The 21,599-nt window shown below is 40.0% G+C and overlaps 1 protein-coding gene across 3 annotated transcripts in view; it reads left to right on the top strand.

Moving 5' to 3' along the window:
- The window catches only part of LOC128875610 (leucine-rich repeat-containing protein 24-like), a 312,453-nt gene that overhangs the window by 230,044 nt on the left and 60,810 nt on the right, over positions 1-21,599 (top strand). For all 3 annotated transcript variants that reach the window (XM_054121333.1, XM_054121335.1, XM_054121334.1), the window contains one exon: positions 3,718-3,870. The gene's annotated coding sequence lies outside the window, so the exon portion shown is untranslated. The remainder of the gene's footprint in view (positions 1-3,717; positions 3,871-21,599) is intronic.

The raw sequence follows: 21,599 nt of genomic DNA, 5'->3' as shown, positions 1-21,599 counted from the left end.
TAGCGTCACATTCACGACGCCGATGAACTACCCTTTCAAGCCCGCCCTTCTTTCCCTGGCATGCGTTTAGACGACAACCGCGCACCGCGTGCACACGATGGCCATAAGTACGGTGTACACGTAAGTACAGTCCGATCTAACTTTACCCTCGATCCGTTGCCATCGAGGACTTTGAATTTCGACCAGCCAAACGATCGTCTCTTTACTCCCTTTCCTATTTTCTGCTTCTCCTTCAGTCAGAGATGGATAGAATTTTATTCAATCAATAATACCAAGAAAATAGAATAAGAATATATAGAAATAATAAATGTAGAATCCCTTTGTTACCTGTTTTACCTTTACTCATAATTACCACATCCTGCTTGTACAATGAATGGTGTAATAGGATTGTACATTTAAAATTGTAATTTTCGTCCACCAGCGAACGACTCGAGAGCTGTTTATCTTTTATTCGTTGTTCAAAATTTGTATGTAGATGAGAATTTTGCCCATCCCTGTTCCTCAACCCATTCCACGCTGTCTAGTCGTGCTCCTTCGCCCTAAGCAGCTGGAATCCCGAGCAAATTGAAGGCGACTGTGAAATTCGAGGGGCACCACGTATGGCCAGACAATTTCGCGTACGTTTCGACGGACGTGAAACGAGTATTTGAATGTCTGTGCACACTCCATTTGAGGGGCTGCGGGTAGACTCGGTTCTGGCTTATCAGGTGGCGACGCTACCAAACGTTTTTGTCGTTATCCTTTACCTAAACGCTCAACGTGCTTATTGTCACCTTTATTTCTCTCTCCCTCTGGACTTAAAACTAGGAGCTATTGCGCTTTCCGCTTCTAAAGTGCGTTTTCGTGATATTAATACTATTCGAACAAAAACCTTTGTGTCACTTGACCTTTATTTAAGGAAAATTATGTAAAAATATTCTCAACTCTGTTAGATCATTTTGCATATGACCCATTGACTGAACAAATCGATTAATTCTACCAGTCACGTAAAAATTGTAACATTACTGACGATTGTTTTTTGGCTATTATTTCTAATTGATTTTATATACCATTAGATAAAAGCTACATCTGTATTTATGCATTCTACAATATTTATTTGAATTTATACTATAAAGGCAATTTTAAAAAATAATGTACATTATTTCATCGCATTTTTCAACTTTCTGTTTTATGGGGTTAATCGATTTGTGCAATTAACGGCTCGTATGTGTGTATCGCTAAAGAAAAAATTGGGTGCAGTTAGTATCGGACTCAGATCTTTAGAATTTGTATAAGACGCGCGAAGGGTCATGGAAATAATAGAGATGCGAGTTATAAAATATAAGGAAAGAAAAATACAGTGAGAAACAATGAAGAAATAGGACGGACAGAAGCTTGGAGGGAAGGACATTGTTTTATGGTGATCGGGTGGCGCCTCGTAATTTATGATTGGACTCTAAATGTCCAACTGGACTCTGGGGTACGGTTGAACCTTCATCGTCCCAACTATCAGGGGGACACGACTGAATGGAGACATTTCCGGGTAATAAGGCAGTTTGCTGGCGTTCGTCATTTTATATTTCAGATAAAATGAAGAAAACGTCGATGACAAACATTGCAAAATTCACCGTGCAACACTTAATTGAGGAATGCGAGGAACTGAAAGAAGACGGAAGGAATCTACATATTTCAAAGACCTTTAGATATAGTACATTGAACAGACACAATTTACTGGTCTAAGTGTGAGGATCCCATTTACATAAACATTTACATAAATGTTGTCGCTAATAACCTAGATGTGATGTGACCTTAAATAAAATCTTTAAAACAAAAAAACATTGCAAAATGTTATAGGGGTGTAAACAAAATTTTTTAAAGGCCACTCGAATTCCCCTAAAACATTTGAAAATTAAATTATTTCGATAGTCCCAGCCTTAGTGGAGGTATTAGGTTATCTCAACAGTTTCTTTCGTTTTATTAATAACTAATACATACACAATATTTTATGTTTTATATTACATTACTGAATTGTGTACGATTTATTTTGCTCCATTACTGTTACGATATGAATATCTAAGAAATTAGATTGTCTATTTATATAAACACTGCCACACAAAATCATTGAGTGCAGCTCAGGAAAAAATTTTTTTGGGACAACCTAATACATTAGTACATATATCCTTCTCCAAGAATTGAGGTGCAACCTCTCTCTCGCAAATCTGTTATTCCCATTCGTAGGACTGGACGGCATGTCGCGACCCGATCAGACATTTTTATCACGGCCACGCAAATTATGCTCGTAAAGTTACTTCGACACGCAACGGAATAATCTTGCAGACTTTTCCCGCGATAGACTCGACGGACTGCCTTTCCATTCATTCCGTTGGGACGATAAACCGTCGTAAATCTGTCTTCCTTTATCATCGACTTTCGTTCATTTTGCTACGCATTGATTTACTTCTGTTCCCGCCCGATTGACCTCATATTCTGCTTTGTTACTCCTATCTTCCCTTCTTTTTACGTCCCAGCGATGTTCGACGATATTGTACACGCTCGCGCGATGGCCAATAACGCGTAGTTAGCTGTTCTTCCAATAACGAGCTTCGAGTATGACAAAGCAACGCTTTAGGTAATCGTCCAGCGCTTTACGAACTGTTGCTCAATTTTAGTTTGACGTTTGGATATATTCGTGGCTTTAATCAACAGTTTTACAATACACAAAGTTCGTGGCAAACTCTAAGAATATTTCTAATACGCTAAATCAACCGTACTGAAAGCGAGCGAGGTTAATTGAGGGTTTTTAAAAATCTAATGCATAGGTAAGTCCCACAATGCCCCTCTACTTACTCGACGTACTAATTACGGGGGTTGAATGAAAACTAATTCCTTCGCCTTCATAGCTTGGGTTCGAATAAGGATATTTTAATGAGGTAAACTGGAAAATAATCCTTGGAACGAGCTCCACCGTTGCCTGTACTTATTTTCCTTATAACCACCCCCATTAGCCAAACTGTCGTGCTAATGGTGAATAGGTGTATTAAAGAACTTGTTATTTTGACAGCCTTTCATTAATTTCCTTGTATCGAGGGACCCATTTGTAACAAATTCAATTCTTCAACCTTTTAGTAAAATATACTTGTTTTTAATGACTGAACTAATGACAGATATTGATATTGCGGGCCTTTATGAATGAAATGTTTTCAGACCGAAGTCCGTGAATATTATAAGTCCGACTTATTTGTATAAATCCGTCTTATACAAATATTCAAGTTCTCAAACTTCCCTTGTCAATTCTCATTTCTCTAACAATATAAAAATAGGGTGCATCACCGCGCCTAACCAGGTGAAAAAACTTTAATCGTGACAACGCACTGACTTCGAAAGTCCGTGGCAAGTTTCCACTGAAGGTGCCACTTCCCATCCTCAGTAGTTCAAAAATTAGTTCGACCTGATTAAAGTGCGCGCATTACACGCCACGCGGGCACGCAATTAAAACAGCCATAAAAAATGTATACCCCGCGTTAATTACCATTCGGTGGCGGCATAGGCGTTCTCCTCTCCACCCTTCCCCCTCCGCTCTCCTGTTATCCCTGTATCAGGAATTTAATAATGCTCCCGCAGGGACGTGGCAAAAAGGCAGACCCGCGCCACGAGCCGCGAGTCCCCGATATCGATCACACCCATAAACCTGTCCCACCTCGTGATTTAATGGCAAACCATCCATCTTGGCTGTTTCAGTGTCACCGTTACCTGGGGATTGCCGTTGCTACTTACAACGTGGAATCTTCGAGTCAGCAATCAGGAGCGACACATTGATGCACCACCGGCGATCGATCCGCGGAGGAAGTGACGAGGCACCGACGACGCGCCGCCACGGAAATCTCGCTAGACGTGAGTAAATCCACTCCATCCTCCTGCAAAATCGAATTCCCGGTTCATTGTTCACCGAGTGCGCGGAAATTCTCAGCCACGATGGATCTACATACTCTCAGGTCGGAAAAACCCCCCTGTCGAAACCAATCTCTCCGTCGAGTAATAATCGCTCGGTCGAGCCACGAGACTCGCGTGGAATCCGTACAGTGGATTTTCTCTAAGTGTCGCGATAATTCTCTCCTCAACCTCTGCTTATACAAAATTATTCTTCATGGAAAAAATTCTACGCGGGTCTATTCGTAAATACTGATAAGGAATATCGGTTGGATGGGGAGTTTTGGAGAATATAAATGTTCATATAAAAATTCATACTACAAATAGAAAACGGGGATCCGTGTGTATCGCTCCAGTAGTACGACTGCATCGCCATTATTGGTGCGATGGACACGTGGGGAAAGGGACTGTTAAGGGCTGATGATATTACCTACGATACACGTACACTCGCGCACGCTCGACTACGAACAGATCTAAATTACTGGGGCAAGACGCGGTGCACCGCGGTGCATTCTCGTTCGCGCTTGCATTCGAATTCATAACTGCTACGACCGCCAGTTTCAGCGAAATGGAGGCGCTTAACAAATGTCGGAATTATCGGAAAGTAGAATTATACCGGTGCCATCGAGAGCCCCTGGCGTCCCCGGAGAACGATACCTGTATTTTTAGTGCAAATCGATACGTAACCCCGCGGTAGGAAGGGTGAATTTAAATTTGCAAGGAAGGAACGGAGTTGCACAGATTATTTGCACTCGAAGGAGAAACGGAAGATGCTCTGTTCGGCGCTTCCCGCGTTGCGAATGAATATTGATCACGAGCAGTAAAAAATTGTATTCCACTTTGATTCGCTGCTCGAATTACCAAGTACTGTTCTCTGCTACCAAGATCAGTGTGCGTTTTGATGACTATCGAACTTGTTCTACAACCATAGAAATATTCGTTCATGAATAACGAACGTTGCTTGTACATCCTGTTCCATTTGTCTTTTGCGTTGCTTTCACGTTCGTTCTTCGTGCTGGGTTTTTGCGATAGTTGAATAAATCAGCGACCTTTGTCGTCGATAGCTTTTCTGAGCCATTATATCTTACGCTTTTGTTACGCGAACTCGCTGATTTTACACGGATTTTATCGAATCGTCAATATTTCATTATATTTATCTAACCAAATCGAATCGCGAGTCAAGTATCCAGCTTCGGCGATTTCAACGAAAACTGTTACACAGGACTCATCAAACGGAAGAGAAGAAGATCAAACTTGTTCGAAGAACTGTATTTGTACTGTCTGATTCGATGGATCCTAATGGATTTTTTCAAGAATTCGTACTGACTAAACGGCTAGACCATCATCGAAGTTGGATAACCCAAAAGGGACCTTGCATTTTGAAACATATACAAACAAACACAACAATTTTACAGACAACCACTGTATATTTGGCTTGAGATAATCTTCAAATTCGAGACGTAGTCTGTCTGTTAATTATTGAAAAAAGAAGAGTAAACAGCTCTCTATGGGTCCGTGAAACTTTAAGATCACATGCTAATATATCGATATTTCGTCAAATAATTTTAGTCTTTTTATAAGATGATGTATGCTTACGTCTTAGTTGAGCCGTTCATTGCAAAAATTGATTAACTCCACTTTTTGAAAAATCTTAAATTTAAGTGTCAAAGCACTTGGTGTAGCCATAACTTTTTATATTTATAATAACTTCCCTGAATAATAAAGATTAACACAATTAAACGACTAAATTTCGATGGCCATTGAATAATAAATAATTTATATCAGAGGCCATTGTGATCGCATTTGTCCTCCAACTCCTTCTTTTATGGAGTTCTTTAACAAATCTTTCGAATCATCTACACGAAGACAGTCGAACGTTCCAAACAGAAGCTTATCGCTGACACGTTATGAAGTCTAGCAATCCTATCCTGATCAATGGCGAGACCACAGCAATGGTATTAGATGGCTTCGTGTATGGGCTAACCACACACCTATGACTCAAAAGATCATGAATACGATGACACGTACACGTCTGCGTCATCTCGCGCACATTGTGACGGCGCATTCGCGAGATGAGTCAAACGCGTGCGTGTCACTCACAGTTTGCGAAATTCCAAACGCCCACGTGCGCGTTTATTTCGTCGTTATGTTGATTCAGATTCGCAGCAACATGGATCGCTGTATCTATGACTGATACGCATCTGCTGGTCCGCAAAGTCACACGTGTACGTGAGCCACTTATTCATTAATACATTAAGACAGAGAAAAGAAGAATAAACAATCGTCAAGTAATATAGAAAAAGAAGAACAACTAGTGCAAGAAAATGGCTCCTTGGAAATCATGTTTAACTCTGCAATACTGCTTCCCATATATAATCTCCTTAACACTACTCTGGGGAACTGTACTCGTCGACCACGAAACTAGGCAACAATAGACCTCAAGTGGTTGAAAAGCACAATAACAACGCATCCACTTCGAATAGGTCCAGAGCTGATCTTAGATAAATCTATTATTAATTAGTTGAATAATTAATTAGTTGATAATTAGTTGAATATACTGTCTTTGATATGGCACTTCTGGCATAGTTCAAAACAGTCCTATAACATTTACACATACATTAGCTATTCTCTGTGTTCTCCCTTACATCAGGCTAATGATGATCTTATGTCGGCTCGTTGACACGAAAGCAGCTGACATTCAGAACGACAAAGTTGTATACGTCGTTACCCAGGTTGCAGTATGTTACATGTCAAGTGTCATATACAACTGATGGCTAGAAGGCAGTCGGATAATTGATAAATACTCAGCACTCTTTATAGTATCATACCTAATATCGAAAATTAATAAAAATTATTACATAATCCTGTATACCATAATTTCTAACTCAAAGGAGATTAAAGGAAATGCTTGAAGAGCATCCTGTCTCAACGCAAGCACGTCCTGGAAGCAGCTGAAACAAACAAGAATGGAGAATGGTGTGCTTCTTCGTGGTTTTCCAGGATGTCCTTAATCCTAGAAAGAATTCGATAGAGTCGCACAAGACATTTGCAAAGTTATTCGACCCGAATTCCGCGAATTCCGGTTGGAATGCGCCAGTGTCGATATTGTTTGGCGCATCATCGTACGTCAAGTACTCCTTTGATACCATTCCATACGCAAATGACACGTGGTCTATGCATAGCAAGTGCATCGATGCGAAGTAAAATTACTCCTCAATGGAAATTGAACGCGTCGAGCGGGGGATACGTTCTCAGCAATCAGACGTTATTCGCAAACCTTCGCGGATCGCACGCTCCGCGCTCCTTTCGAGCGCCAATTCGTCTGGGGCAGAGAAAGACGGTCTGAAGTCAAGAAAATAGGAATAGAAATGGCCAGACGCGTTGATCACGATGCAGAGAACGTATCAGAGATTGAAAGGGAACATCCGGTGACCCTGTTTCGCTCCCTTTTCATACGCACTAACGTAACTGAAACGAAACTGGGATACCCTCGCGCGGAAATACGTCAGTGGGTAAATAGGTCCACAGAGAAAACGTATCGCTATTGCGAAATAGGATGGATAGAGTCTGCTAATCGCGATTACTTCGCAATGCTGCAGTTGGCTGATGGTCTAAGCTAATTTCGATTAGCTTTTACCGGCCAACCATCATCAGCATGGTTGATTGACGGCCGTAGCTGAAAGTGATTACAGCTCCCTGCCGATCGTAATTTATTTCAATTCTCCTCAACCAACAGCTGAAATGAAGCTTCGTGGAAAAGGACATCGCGAGGTTCTGGAGTCTGCAGGACGAAACTGCAAATTTGAAAGGTGGATACGTTTAAAATATTTGCAGAGAAAATATTATTAGTAACCTCCTTCTTTTCGAAGTCGGTTAAAAATATGTTTTAAAATATCAATGCTGTAAATATAGTCAGTCGCGTAAGTATTCGTTCCGTTAGTGTCTATTGAAAAAACTTATCTAAATTAAATGAATGTTTGACGTTTCTAAATAAATGTTTCATTATAACTATGTATAGGAATAAACTTCACATATTTATACATATATACGTAATGGTAGATTTATTTGAGAACGTCAAACCTGTTATTTAGTTTATACAGATTTCTTTAATGGACATGGAGGATACGAGTACTTATGAGACTGACAGTATGTAATGTATAAAATAAAAAGTTTTTCATAATTTTTTCATAACCAGGAATAGAATTTGAGGTGACGAGAATTCACGTCAGCGGTCGCGAATGTGTTAATATGTAGTGGACAAACTTCACATGAATTGGATATCTGAAAAACAGATTTTATATAAAATTAGATCACGAAACAAGAAGAGCTCGCGCCGATAAGTAATATTCCTGGAAAATGACTGGCAGAGGGTGGTTATCAGCTAGCTGACGTCACGATTCAGACGAACATCGGACAGTCGCATCATCTAACCTTTTCATAAAGAAGGATCATAAACGTTATTAAAAAATTTACGTTATTTTTACGTCAGCCTGCGAAGCTCTTCGAAAAGTCCCTCCACTTTTTTTCCCCAACGAAAGAGACGTTAAATTCTTTACGAACCCTTAGCGCAACCGGTACTACTTATCTCGTCTGTCTTTCACTCCACTGTCCCCCTGTTCGAAATTACATTTTCCACGCTTAACGGCCAGACAGAATTTGTCCCCCGAACATCCACCGATACACTCGCCTTTTTGGCTACTCTCGCGCGGATACTCGTCCCGTCCTACATCGAACTGAAGAGGCTCCTAAACTCTGACCAATTTTACAGCCAACCGGTCCGACATAAACTCGTAAAAGCGAAATTCAATACAGGCGCCGTACGAGTCCCGTGTAACAATAAAATATTTATACGCGACAATGATGCGTCTCCGTCTCGTTCCTTTTCTTAGTTATTTCACGCGAACATAAAATTGAACGTTCGCATTACCCGAGGACGTCTCAAGTCCGTGGTACGATAACGGATGGAGCCATTTTTTAGCGAAATCCACGATAAAGCAGGGCGTCGAGACAAATCTTCGTTTTCCATGGTTTATCTTCGCGTCTTGGGTCGACGGGTTCCACAGGGAAGTCGACAATATGAAACGTCATCGATACTTTTGTTTATGACGATCCAACCATCTCTCCAAGTATGAATCTCGGTCTTAGACGGTTCCCAAAGGTGTATACGTATCTTGCGCATGAATCTTCATCGAATGGGATACGACTGTGTGATAAATAAGGCAGTGATACAAGGGTGAGCAACTGTAGAAAATATACCAAGAGTAGTATACACTTGCGCTGTTAAAATCGCATTTTGTTATATTCGTACTGTACGATGGATATTGTGGGTACACTTGTTGACGCTGATGACACGCCATTTGAAATCAACACCTTGTGTGTAAATGTTTTGACGTTGACATTCATCGACTCCTTCTTCGGTGTCGATGTCATTAACATCCCATCAGTCTACTCTTTAGCAGCGACATAAACGAGTGTACGTATAACAGTTCGCATCGTAACGTGACAAGACGTGACAGATAATCAACATGTCGATCAGACTGATAATTTCGCCATTATCGTAACTAAAAATATGGTCGTGATAAACCGCGCGATTAACGTGCTCCGCGCAGACTATTTCAGATATCAAACTGTCGGTCGAACAGTTGTCAGTGAAGCGAGATCACGTCACTCCGTTTAACAACGCGAAATCAGACAGCGCGAAATCCGCGGAATTTAACATCCGGGGAATCTCAGTTAAATAAATAGAACCCCTCACTCGGACCGTATATCATTTATGACGCGCACGTCAGTTGCCACTGAAATAAATTTAACTTTACTTCTCGTTTCCATTTTCATTTTTTCCCTTCCTGTTACACAACTCTGGGAGAATGTGTCCCATTTATTATGGCCAGTTTGAATATTTTCGTTACTTTCGATGACAGGCGAAACGTCCAATACAGAAATCCATTGAAGAGGGTGACGCAGAGAGTAAACGCGTATTAGGATCAACAAGCCCTGACGATGAACAGTGCCCAACCTGAGAAAGTAACAACTTTTTTCCTTAAAACAAATAAAATCTACTCGAGATATTTTCGTGTACCGAATGTAAGATTCAACGGTGATATTCGAGTAATTGCGACGAATGGGTCACTCTGTACATGGAGTAACCCATTTTAATTTGCAAATGGATTGAGCTTGAAAAGTGCTTTGAAACGAACAAGTTGAATTTGAATGAGTGGTTGAAGAAATTAAAGTAGGTTAGTAGTATTTTACAGAGAAGAGTTTCTAGGTGGAGACCTCAAGAACTTTTCAAGGTCGTCGCAGATCTTTTAAGTAGAATGTACATTTTCTCATGCAGGTATGAAGTATGCAGCTTGTCAAGTATCATGATGATACGTTTCATTAAGCAAATTTTGTTCACATTGATTTCGTGTGTCGCTTTAACAAATAATGCTTAGAAAATTTTAATTGAGTGGTGTATAAAAATATCGCAGGGAGGTGAAAGTTGAGATACACTGGTGCATGAATACTTTTTAATGGCGAATTGACTCGCGTGTCGCTCGAAGTTTGATCGTGTCTCGAGTCTGTTCGGGGTGGGGACGCGACGGCATCGAGGGTTTCGACTGGTCCAGGCAGCCGTGGCAGATGCCCCAGGACGGCAGCTGTTACAAATTCTAACAAGGCGACGCAATCTCACGCTAAATCGACGAGCTTATCCATACTGTACAGCGGGCAAGCGTGCGGGCCTTAATTTTTAGCAATCAGCCTCAGCCCATTTCCCAGCCCTTCCTGATTCGTTTCCTCCGCGTAATCACGTCCACTCGGGTGAACTTCTTTGCTCGCCGCTTCGGCAAACAACTCGTAACTCCTTCCCTATCCTTGGGAAAAAGTTCTCCTCGAAATACGTATTCGATCGCCGCGATTACGCGCTTAGGGAAAAATGGGAGGAAGAGACACGGTTTATTTCACAATCTATGGTGGCAACAAATGGAACACGCGTTAGCGAAAAGCAGTTTCGGGGTAAGTGCACATTCAATTAACGTTTGACAGGTGCTTAGTTAGATTTTGCAAGCTTCTGTGTGTAATCGTTATTCCAGACTCTCTGCAATTGTAATTGTAGTTGGTTATACGGCATTCTGCTCGACATTGGATTCAGATATGTAAAATTTATGAATGCATGCATTTTGTACAATATTTTCCTGAATTTCTTATAGGCGTGCAATTTCTCAATTGCACAACTTAGCCGAGCGTTTCTTACGAACTTATAAAAGTGATGAATGGGTAACTCTGGATTAAAGTCGCGTACTTCCGTACCGCGAGCAAGTTGCAAAACGGCGACTTTTATCTCAAGGATAATGTATGTTTCTGGACATGCTATGTAGCATGGTATGCGTGTATTCTATTTTTTCTTTCCTTTTTACATCATAATAAAGTGTATCGCGTTCATATCTTGTGCATTCCCATTAATCACGGTTACCTGAAAAACACAGCACTCGATAAGATGGAACTTTCCACTTGGTTGTCCAGGTCCGCACGTCCCCTTCCGCCATAGGCGTCGTTAAGTTTAATTCGAGTTTCTGAGTTTCAAGAAGTCCGCGTCCGAGTCGTGGAAACACGACGATATTCTGGTACAATTAGCGCAATAAAATTTCTCCCTCGACGTTACACTTAAACGCCTATTAAGGCCCGAGTGGGCACGTTAAGTCGCCGCCAGATTTTAATCGCTCGAGACGTATGCTTCTTTCGCGTTGTCGAAACCGTTTGCACCAGTGGAGCACAACTGGAACATCAAAAAACATTACGTTATTATGATTTTTGTTCATAACATTTCATCATTTTTTTTTAAATTTTAGTACCTACAATAGAAATATAATATTAAATTCCAATCTATGTGTAATATGAATGGTTATTTTATACTCTGACTTGCTTTAAAATAAATGTTTCATTTTTAGAACATGGTAGTGGTAGAAATCTCTTATTTCGTTATCATCTCGATATAGAAAAGTTCAGCGCCTCCTATTTATACGATACACTTAATTACGTTAACCTTACTTTAGTTGGAAATTTGTATTCTAAATTCTCCTCGCTTATTAATTACTTAACAATTGGTATTCTTATTCCTATCACACAGTCTTTGTCAACAATCGTAAATTTCTAATGTGAGGTCATAGCTCCAAATTATGTATACTGCATATATTCCTGTATTTATTCCTTCTATTCTCTCGCCACCGCGACATCTTTTTCATTGCCTCTTGAATCATTTTCATCCACTTAACTCCGGTACCTTTTTTGTCTAAAATTGTCTCTATTTTCATTTCTCTGTTAGAACATAGTATGATATTAATTTTATTTGAATAGACCGAATGAGCAAAACATTCTGTGTAAAAATAAACCAAACCATTTTCACTACGATTTATAAATTACTTGCCCTTGTATATTCCGCACGAATTGTTGAATACAATTTGAAGTTTATTCATCAAGCCAGATAAACTTGTAAAAAGAGCTGCATCGGCCCGCGGGCCGAACTTTGCGCACCGCTGGTGTGTACACACAACGAGCGATTTAAACGCGCCGCTGTCAAACCGTTCGCTGGACGACCGAACTGAAAAGCGTGACGCTCGTAAAGCACGTTTGGCAAATGCGTATAAATCCGTCACGCGGCTTTATTTCCTCGCCCTCATTCCCGAGGAATGGAACTATCTCGCGTGTTTTGTAAACTACAGCGCATCGAACGCACGCGACGAGTGTCACTTACTTGGACGGGGTATCGCGTTGCTCGAACCTGTCTCCATATTCTGGTATCAGAAAAATCGTGGCGCCAGTGGACTTGTTTCTCCCGCAAAGATCAGTTGAAATTATGGGTTTTTGGTTCAGGAATAGTTTGATTCAAGACTTCCTGATAGGATACATTTTGACAAAATAGCATGTCAACAAAAGCAAAACTACACGAAAATAATGAAATATATTGGGTTGTCCAGAAAGTTTGTGCCAATTTTCAAGAAAAATTCAAAGGCACGTTTGAATTTTGATATATACAAAGTAAGTACGAAAGGATGCCAAGACGTATCATAGCTGTTATAAAAGTCTAAAGATTATGGACAAAATATTGAGGTACGATAAAACTTGTTAATCTTAGTATGAAAGATTAGGGTGCAAAACTGATTCGATGAATTTTTATTATTTCAGTCAAAGGAGAACAAATTTTAAATCTTATAAAATAGTTGTTGTTGTGATTTATTTCAATAATAATAAATATTTTCTTGTAAAAATTGTTGTAATTGGTTCAGATTTGCTCCTCAGTGTACTTATTGGCTTACATAGCTACCATTTTGTTCCACAACTTTTAAACCTTTTAAGGGATGTATTCATGTTATTTGTTTTCAACCATTCCGATATATTCAGACCTATATTTACCACCTCCAAAAATAGACATGGATTTTCCAGACAATCCATTATTAATAAAATTATTGTCACGTTTATGATATAAAGGGTGTGATTTTTCAGCCGCGATCGCGTTAATTTGGCCGCGAGAAATCGAAAATGACTGACAGAAGCCGAATCGGGTTCTATGGATATGGTCGACGGGTGAGGTTGGTCGGTGATGCGTAGCCCTGCACACAACCGACGGGATAACAGTGAAATTTCAGGGTTGTCGAATGAGCTGGCAGAACTCAAACCATGGCCCACATTCCTGGCCAGGCGATAATAATTCCCTTTTAAGTGTGCGCTCGTGGGTGTACGCGCGCGAGTTACCTAAGTAACGCGGCCGGCCATCATTCGGAAGATGGAAGTTTGTATGAACCGTGCAGCTCGAGGGAGTTTATTAATTATGAACACAAAAGCGTGTTTCAGTGCAATTTTCAACCCTCCAGTATCCATTGTAACTGCAGATAATACATCATTATTATTTCGTTCCATAATGGCTGGCGTGGCTGCACCTCTGCCAGTTTGCGCGGCCTGTGAAAGTAGTCGGAATTAAATTCGAAACGCGCAAATTGAAAGCTGACAATGATGGAGAATTATAAACGGTCCCTATTGTTGAAGCGCGGTCGATATGTGTTTCGTCGTTTCGAGTTCTCACCCAGCCAATCAGACGCGCACCCATTTTGCTTTCGTTCGTGGCAATTTTCGACGTTTCCTTAAATAAATGTGGTTTTACGCAAATTTTAAGCTTCCTCATATGAAAGAAATATATTTCATCTAAATATATTTCCCTATTACCATCGAATAAAAATAACGCAGGCTATTTAAACCCTCTACAGTACCGAATAAAGTGTATTTACATAATCCTCGACTTTCAAAATGGAATTTTGAACGTAATACATTTCCAACGCCGTTAATTATTAACTTAAATATACCAAGATCTTGATCAAAAGGTAACACGAACGTTTCCAACAATTTTGATCATCGAATTTGATACACATAATATCGGCAATATTGAATTACTCAAATATTCCCAGTTATTAAACTATGACGCACGTTCTACTCGCATTCGGCTGCTTTTATCCGTTTATCCAGCGCCGGCGAGCACGAAAATTTGAGCCACGAAACGAAACGGCACAACATGCGGCTACACAACGTTCCTACACGTGAAATGTGTCGGCAGTAATTGCCATGGTAATTACGGTGCGTCAGTTCGCCGACCACTGTCCGTGTAATGCGACTCTGAACGTGGCTTCCTGCGTGCACTCTGGGGCGCCGATATCACTGAACCCCCCTACACGGCTAAAAGGAGCAAAAACATAACGACGCCCTGAAGATCTCGCCACCGCGACATCTAATTATGCTACCGTTCCACTTTCGCGTCCTTGGCTGTGAAAATGAATTACAATGTTGCATCTACACTACCGCTCAAAAGTATCCGGACACTTGCGAAATACATACGTATTAGCATTGCATCAAAATTATTTAAGTACCTAAAGTTGTAACCAAAGTCGATTTTTATTAGTTTCTTACGAAATATCTAACGTTTTAAATTAAAAATTACGTATGTGGAATTTACCAATACTACACTAAAATTCAATACGGGATTCATCGATGTATCCGCCGCGGTTAGAAATTACCGCTTACACTAATCTTGCGCTAATTCTTATCTCTCTCAAGAGGAGATAACATATCATCAACAGTTTACAAACACTTAATACATATCAAAGAGCTTCCTGAATGGGGACTCTATTTACTCTCGCATGCTAGAGAGTAAGAGTTTCCGGGGAAGAAGTAAATCGCAGGTAAACAGTCGCGATCATTTACCTAATTTAATGTTGCCAATGATCTCGTTTTCCATCCTCGTCGAGGACGAATACTTCGGAAAGGACCGAAGAAAAAACTTAAATTCTCAATACAGAGGAACGTCGATTATCCGTAATGGAGTTCCCGATCGCTCGAGTCCCCGGGCTACCTCAAATAAAAGCGGAGCTCCTGATAATCGGAAATCGGATAATCGAAACTCCATTGCAAGTAATTTAACTTCCTCGCTGCTTTCCCGCGTTTGGCCCGCTCGCGTAGAATTTAAATAACTCATCAGCCCTTATTAACTCGTGCCGGAAATTTGGGGAGAATGATACGAGTTATTCGATACGTATTCAAGTATTGCAAATTGATCACCGCCAATTGAACAAACCCTCTTGTTTCACATGAGACAGAGGTCGACGAACCTATGAAAGTTATGCGGTGCTTTAGACTTTGATGTTCGAGATGCGGCGTTAATTAATACTTGCCAGAGTTTTGGTGTAAGTGTAATAAGTAATAACGAGTTGAAAGTATGCGTTTGAAACTTCCTCGCTTCTATCGAGTACTGTTAATTAACGGATGTAATTGGTTGCTCGATGTTTGAAACTGTCGCGATAGTTTGCTTATCTTAGCTTGAGATTTTCTTTGCTGGAGTCCCATGAAACGTTTCGCTTCTTTCCGTGGACTGGTGATTATCGAACAGTAATATTTATACATCGTGGGTTTGTTAATTCAACTTACTAAAGGTGAGAACGGAACGTGGAGTACTTCGACTCCAAAAAGACTTCCGCTAAATCTGATTCCTAAGGGCGTTTGAGACAGAGAAGTTAGATTGTATCAAGGTTGAAGCTATTGGAGTTAACGACAGGATCGACTCGGCTGATAGAAGTTTCAGAAACGAAATCTCCCACTCTCTACCTAATTCCCGCTGTATCAGGCATTTACGGAAAAGTGAACGAACAGTTTGTGATTAGATTTAGAGACAGCCTTTGTTCTCCTGTAACTCTTTATTACGCGAAACTAGGGATAATAATAGAGATGTTACGATAATAATAATATTACCATTTTTCAAGAAATGTCATAGCATGAATTATATCACTACGAATTTTTTCGTAATTTATTCAAGTTCCTATTTTTATTACATCGAATTGTTATTTTTCGATAGTGTCGATATCAATGAAATTGATCCAGGGTACATTTTTATCGATACGATCCTGTAATATGAATCCAATAAATACATTAATACATACCTATTTTTATATCGCATGCAAAATGCTAATTGCTCCCCAAAGTTTTAGTGTAACATGACAAGTGGCGATCTCGTGAGGCATTTCATCAATGAACAGAACAAAGTAAATTACACGAACAATTCAACTCTCTATGAGCCCGTGTAAATTTCAGATCACATGCTAATATCGAGGTCAAAATATTATTTTACTAAATACTTTTAGGTTTTTCACAAGATGACGTATACGTCTTAATTATATAATGCATCTAATAACCAATAACAATACTGATGACGGTTGACAGCATCATCAACCCGAAGTATCATGAACTAATCCCTTGCAAGTTGTTTGCAGAAAAAAAATCATTCGGCCCATAGAAGGTTAAGTATTAGGAAATGTCAATACACTATCATATCTCGGCAACTTTAGCTCATGGGTCTCTATATCGGCATTTTTCGAAATTTCGACAAATGTGGGTCACGAGCCAATAAAACAAGCCCAGATACCGCGGAAAAACGGCGCGGAATTTCCGAGGCCTTCGTTAATTAATCAGAGCAATAATTTCACTGAGCTCGTAGCCACGCACTCGTTTCACGCACTCGGTTTTGTTTATTGCTACTGGAAACCGTAACGTTCAAACAAATCGTCCGTAGTTCGCCATGTACCGACACGACGATAAATCATTGGCATCGTTTACTATCAGGACTGGTCCTCGCACGTGCGTGAATATGAATTATACTATCTGCTTGATCACTATTAACGCGCGCCAGCGTCGAATGATACCGCGGATGAGGAATTACGATCCGTCGAAAAATGTTATCACTATCGTCTAATTAACTCGCGTTCCTGCGTTCCTACATCTCCAAAAATTATGAATACTCGTCGGATATTGAATGGTAATTAAATTTTACCTATCTCCTTTAAGCTGCATAGCCTACATCTGAATCTCTTAAACAGAAGAGCCTAGATTTTCATTCTCTTCGGAACGAAAAGATTTGTAGATCCATAAAGTCGACGGATGTAACAACTCATGCTTTACAAATTCGAATTTTCGTTTACAGCCAGCGCCACGGAGACTGCTAATTACGCAGACATTTATACGTTTTAGTCGGATGTTGCCCGGATGTATGGGCTTTATGAACTCGCAGATTGCAAGATCAGCTGTAGAGAGGAAATTTCTGCGTATGTCAGCCGAAAGGAGCTGTTCTGTATATGAGAATACCGTTAGATGTGGTACCACTTTGCTCTAACGGGTTCGGTATCGACCAATTAAGCGCAGTCACGCGATGTGGGGTACAGAAATGAAACAAAACTATGTCTAGAAAGTTCAATCGGTTAACTAAAATTAAACGTAGCGACGTTTAGAGTTTAGATGGATGAAATATAGTGGAACTCAACCTGTAATACTACTAGTGTATATAGGTTAAAAACCTGTGATATCAAATTGAAACGAAATTTTTAAATAACTATCTACAAATGAAGACATATGTTTTTATAAATGAAAAGACTACAAGTTATGCCGTCATTCAAAAGAAAATCGTTATTTTTCCTATTATGGGCTCGCATAGGTCCAATGAAGCAGGTGTTGGTATTTATCGCGTTATCAACAGGTATCAAAACTATCCAACCAACAAGATCGCCGAGAGATGCTCTTTTTCTCACAGCCTCGTTTCTCAATCCGGCTAGCACGTCCTTATCCTGACACTATCATAATTATCTCAATGGTGATTAGTTGGACCGCGGCCCTGGCGTAAAACGCGAAGGCAAAAACGCTGATAAATCGATCCGTAGAAAGCATACAGCTAACGATTTACCACGCGACAGTATTATACCCATCCATGTTATTAAACGACCACAATTACTTAGTTCGCCAGAGATATACCTCGGCGTGTTCTCTCGTTTCCCATTTATCGATTTTTTCTCCGTGTTAAGAGCATAGGAATTTCGGGTTTAAAGAATACTTTTCGTAATCAACCGTAGTGCGATGTGAATGCTTGCTCGGTGAATGCTCTCTGGTAGTAATTACAAAAATCTATCCAGTTTTTCTGTGTTACATTACATATCAAAAATCAAATTCAAAGCAATATTCTCTTGATCTCACCAAAGCAACATTATTCAGATGTTTCAGTTTTGTATTTGAGTTATTTGTAATGATGAATTTCGATTGCTATATCGATTGGTTTTTCTCCTATTTAGTTCTTTTACTTTATCTTTACATACTTTTACTAGTTATTCTTAACCGTTTCAGACCCGGCATCCACAATTGGGGGCACAAAATTTAAAAATTACAGACACGATCGTTTAGTAGATATGTAACATGACATATTTATTCTGTTTCTACCCATCCATTTCATCGCCTCACAGCAGTTTTCACCGTATAACGGGATATGAATTTCGGCTTTTCGACAATAAAAAGATTTTCAATCTTAAAAAATAATTCAGGTCTGAAAGGGTTAACAATTCTTTATTAATAATAAATAAAATGGACTTGTAGGAATTTATTCGTGACATTGGAAGAATGGTGTGCAAAGAGGCTTCGGAGCTAAATTCCTAGCCTCGCATGCAACACCACGCGTTGCTTCACTTCCTGACCTCTATCCATGCGGTCAGCGCGTTTCAGCAATCGTTCATGGCTTATCGTTCGATACATCGTTTCAGGCTTGGGCATCGCTTCGCATACGTTAAGGCGATCCGATGGGGGACACGTTGATCACGGTTATTTGCTCGTCTCTCGCTGGACGTATCGCGATATTGGTTCAAAGTATATCATAAGCTTCCTTTTTCTTTCAATTTTATTTCCAACACGATCCAACAATGCGCCTTCATTTATTCACAAAAGAATGTTAATAACGACTCGTGTTTAATTGTCTATATAATTCCCACGGTCGAATTTAATTACAGAAGGAGAAATGAAAATTATTTCCACGCGGAAAAAGTACATGTGTAACTGTACCGTTCGTTTCCATTCATGGGCGTTGGAAAAAACTTTTATAATAAAACCTACGATACACCGCGCTTGTACCCTCTGGCCAGTTAACCTTTTTTCAGTATTAAAATCATTACCACGCACACGGTATTAGCGTTACCACGTTTTATAACGAAATGCTCGCTTTTTAAAATCGCGCACAGGTATTTTAACTGCACTTGACAAATGCAAAAAATGTTTCATTCTTGCGTTGAAAATATTTCCCCATTTCCAAAGAGTAAGAAAATCGTATGCTCGATCACCGTTATGATTTATTCGCTCCTCGCTGTAGCTCTACCCGATCCAGGCTCGGTTACTCCGTAGGTAGAAGAAGCGGAGCTTATTTTCATGTCGCTCCTCGCTCGCTTTTTAATCCCGCGAGAGGCCGTTACAACGGGAAATATACGTCTTCCGTTGGAAAGAATATGCACCAAATCTCTCGTCGCCGTAAAATGTGCAACAAAACTGACGATTCACGGTGCAAGCTGTTCCAATATTGGCGTAGAGTCTGCCTGGAGTTAAATAGTAATATTCCCATCCCCGTTATCCAGCGACACTTTAATAGAACGGAGAGCTTCTGTTTCTTTAATTATTTATTCCGGTTTAACGATCCCCTGCGAAGGGCGAGTGAGATATTAACTCTCGAATGAATGGTCAACCGACGAATTAAACGCGGCATTACGGTTAACTCCAGGTCAGCCAAGTCAGCTCTAGGTATTAATAAAATTCTGCAACGTTTTCCCGATGCGCACGAACGAATTAATCATGGTGAGTTATTGCGCTTCAAAAACGTAATAACAATAATTCCCACCCTTCCCCTACGGTCGCGGGCGAGAAACTCTGCCGTTTCAGCTGTTGAATTCGCCACTTACATTTTAAAATTCCGATAGCGCGTTATTAATTATCGTACCTGTATCGTATCGTTATGACGATCATGACTCTTCGTTACTGTACATTATCGGACGTGTACCCAGCCAATTTCGAAATTACGATTTTATCCAGGTTGGTTCGGTTACAGAAACGCCCGCGTTATTTATTGCTAAACGATATTTGCGATCCTGGTGAATATTTAATCAATTGTTCATTGTTCACTCTCCACAATCCGTTATGTAAGTTGTTGGACAATCTTAACACATTCGCGACGTTGACGTAAATTTACGTCAGTTCAAATTCTATTCCAGGTTATGTAAAAATTCTGAAAACCTTTTTATTTTATATACTACATATTTACAACATTGATATTTCAGAACGTGTTTTGTAATTTTTATCGTCGCCCTAACGATACAAATTAACGATGTCCAGCTTCAGAATATTATTATGTTCGTCAGTACTCGGTATTAGAAACGTAAAGCATCTGCCAGTCGCGAATGTATTAATGAATTAAAGTCGTTCAGAACTTGGCATATTTAAAAATATGTTTCAATAACAAAATTAAATGCACTGGAAAAATATCTTAGCTGCATCAGACTCCCCCTTACATTTTGGCGCCCAAGGCAAAACGCTTTAAATTTGCCTGCCAGTGAATGGATTTAAGATGCAACACTGAAAAGGTATTGAGACAACATTTGTAACATGAATTTTCACTACTATTTAATACATTTGTTCAGTTTGGCTTTTGAAATGGCTTACATCGAGAATCCTCGCAATACGTCATTGCAAGGAAGATAGAAAACACTGGTACGCATTCACAGTGCGGTGGGGAAGTGTCTTCAAACGTATCTGCTTGCTCGCAGGTGAATTTTTCTGAATGATCATACGCGTGGCGTAAATATTCCCTTTAAAAAAAATGGAAAAGGATTTTCCGTCACAAAAGGAAATTCGAAGTAGCGGCGGAGATCCATGGCGGTTGTAGATCGCATTCACGCGATACGCGGCTGTTAGACAAAAGACAACGTTTTTTCTCCATCGTTGTTTGCTCATTGTCTTTGGCCGTGTGCACGAGGGAATATCGAGACGTTCGAGGCGCACAATAAGTCTCAGCTTTCTATACGAGATAGGGCAACGACCTTTTCCATCTGGGAAAATCTAAAATACATATTTTCCTGATGAATGTTACTAGAGAGAAAAATAGTGTAAATATAAATTGTTATCGCTCCTCACATTTCTCAACAATTCTCATAGAAACTAATGATCTGAGACCCAAGCGTGACGAAGTCCTATTATTGACGAGTTTATTAGGATCTCAGAGCTTCCTACAGCAATACTGAAGCAATGCTTATAATGAATTTGGATTTTTGAAAATATCAGAGACCTTGCCAAGTTCTGTACCACTTGAATTCATTAAGATTGCCCAA

The sequence above is a fragment of the Hylaeus volcanicus genome, chromosome 4 (assembly GCF_026283585.1).
Source record: "Hylaeus volcanicus isolate JK05 chromosome 4, UHH_iyHylVolc1.0_haploid, whole genome shotgun sequence".
Classification (NCBI taxonomy): Eukaryota; Metazoa; Arthropoda; class Insecta; order Hymenoptera; family Colletidae; genus Hylaeus; species Hylaeus volcanicus.
The sequence above is the reverse complement of the archived record's forward strand: the minus strand, read 5'-3'. Positions and strand labels throughout refer to the sequence as shown.